This window comes from Coffea arabica, chromosome 9c (genome assembly GCF_036785885.1).
Source record: "Coffea arabica cultivar ET-39 chromosome 9c, Coffea Arabica ET-39 HiFi, whole genome shotgun sequence".
NCBI classification, from domain to species: Eukaryota; Viridiplantae; Streptophyta; class Magnoliopsida; order Gentianales; family Rubiaceae; genus Coffea; species Coffea arabica.
The window spans coordinates 24,313,766-24,316,399 of record NC_092326.1 but is presented as its reverse complement, the minus strand read 5'-3'; positions in this window follow the sequence as shown (position 1 = coordinate 24,316,399).

The following is a 2,634-nucleotide window of genomic DNA, read 5'->3' as shown; positions in this document are numbered from 1 at the left end:
TCATTCGAGCTACAGTAATAGCATTATCTACTCCTCTAACATTCCAAAAGATAGACTTAATCATGATCCTGATCATCAACACTTCAGGGAGGTGAAGCACCTTTCTTCCTTGATCAATGATTAATAACCGTACGCCATTCATCCGGATTCCTTAAAGCATCCAACCGCTGCCGCAAGTCATCCAAAGATGTATCCTTAAGCACCTTAGTCTTACGAGGGGATAGATTTAGAGTGGCCACCATTGCACTTTGCTGATTCTCCGCCTCTACATGAACCTGTACCACCAGATTGACCTCAGTAGATTCGCGGCTGCCACAAGCTTGGTCCACTGTCACATCTGAGACAGACACAGTAGCCATCAACGCACCACCAGATTCCCGAACAACCTGTTCAACCATCATATTAATTATTTTATCCATAGCCGAGCCAATCACCTTATCTACCAACTCTGAAATTGATGCCACGGGTTGTTGCGAAACAATGTGTAAGGATGGCTGGGCAACAAGGTCAGTAGCAACAGGTACCACAACCTCGTTGGCAGGAGCCATTGTAGTTGTCGAATCCATGCACACAAGAGCTGTGTCACCTCGAAAACCAGACTGCATTGTCCCTAACCCATCTGATTGTCCTACCACCAAAATTTTAATTGCACCAAAATTATCCAGTTCACCAGCCAAGCCAGGCGACGCCACTAGCCCCCTACCTTCTGAACCAGTAGTATTAATTTGTGGAGAGGATGATTGCACATCCTGCAGCCCCTTATCCAGCATCCCTATATATAATTTTTCCCTTGAATTGAATTCGAAACTATATGATTTGGGGTAAGCTTACTTAGTTGACTTGGAAGTAATTTCCTTTAAATGTTGTGGCTTGGAATAGTATGGCATCTTCAAGATTGTACGACTAGGTGAGAAAGAAGTCATTAATCTAATTACTTGTGTGACAGCCCCACCTTCCCCTAAGGCAAACTAAAGGGTTTGACGGACTGCCTGCCCAACTCTCGCCAGGACTCACTCACTCACTTCAAATATAATAGGTTATAACCTCAAGGGGAAAAGAAATACTAGTTTCTAAACTTGAAACATACATATACCTTCATTTCTGTTTCAAATATTCGTACAATCCCACATATATCAAAAGATATGAGTTTCAGATACATTCAGTCTTAATCGAGTACTAGCACGAGTACAATCACAAAATTCAAAAACTACTAGACTACGCTAGCCTGTACCAGTCTCACGCCTCGCTCGTACCCCCTTGTAAGGAAAACAAATGGTGTGGAATGAGCTAAAAGCCCAGTGAGGTTACAAATAGCAAGTTAACCATTATTGAAAAGTACAAATATCACGTAGCAAAATAGCGAACATAACAAATTCATGAAAGTGAGCAATAACACGTCAAATAGCAAATGTCAAAATGAGCGAGTGAAAACTCTTTTTGTTTTCCAAAAAAACAATAACACTTCGAATAACAATCAATGTATAAGGATACAGATGGCTCTCAGGAGCCAAATTCCCATTTCTTCACTAGAGTTTGATCAAGTATTAGTTGACAGTCTGTCAACTTTCAAGTAAAATAATTAGTCCAGTAGTATACCACTTAACCCCAATCTCCGTCCACCAACCAAACCCCTTACCGGACCCGAACTCCACAATAAACACTGGTGATAATACTCGAGTGTACTGATTAGTGTGAGGACTCAAAAATTTTCTTATTTATTGAATATTACAAGTTTATTTAAATATTTATTTACTCATTTTCTCCGAATTATTTATTTCGACCATTTGAAATCCATTTATATGGAACAACGCCTCTTTTATATTTTCTAAAGCGTTTTGTTGGAAAATTCACTTTTCAAAATTCATTTAATTTTGAACAATGAGTGCACGTCTTTCGAGGCTATACTTGAATCGGGAGTGTATTAATATTGGAGAATTAAAAATGATCAATGGTAGATTAAGAAAGGTTAATTGAGGAATTAATACTCGACTCATGTAAAGACTCACAAATTTATCTATTTTAACTCCAAATTCTAACTCATTTAATTATTTACTTGGTCATTTACTCCGAATATTATTTTCTAACCTCTTCGGACCTAATTACATTGATCTATGACTTACTTATATTTTTAGAGTGGCTCGCTTCAAAATTTAATTTCTGAAAACTCGTTAAGTGAAAATAGTGAATACGCGATTGGAGTAAATAATTGAATCGAGGATACAGTAAGCTTGGAAAATTGGAGACTTATACATTAGTCTTAAAATAGGTATTTTATGTTTGAGTATTCGAGTGATAGTTATTAGTATCATCGTTATAAGAATTTCTTGGAGATTTCACTTTATTGCACTTAAATTGGAAATACGCGTTCTCACACGTGTGATTTAATTGAAGGACTTTAGACCCTTATTTTTGGGCAAGTAAGAGTGAATAATATTTATATGAATATAAGTGCATTAGAGGTTTAGTGCATTAGTGAAATAAACTCGAGAGAAATCAAGCACAAAACGCGCGTGTACGCGCACTATTTGCGGTTGACTTTGTGCACCTAATACTTAACCATTAAGCTACCTTCAAGAAGCAAGTTCCATCAAATTTTGCCCTCTCTCTTCTCTCTCCTAACAGCCAAACAAGAAG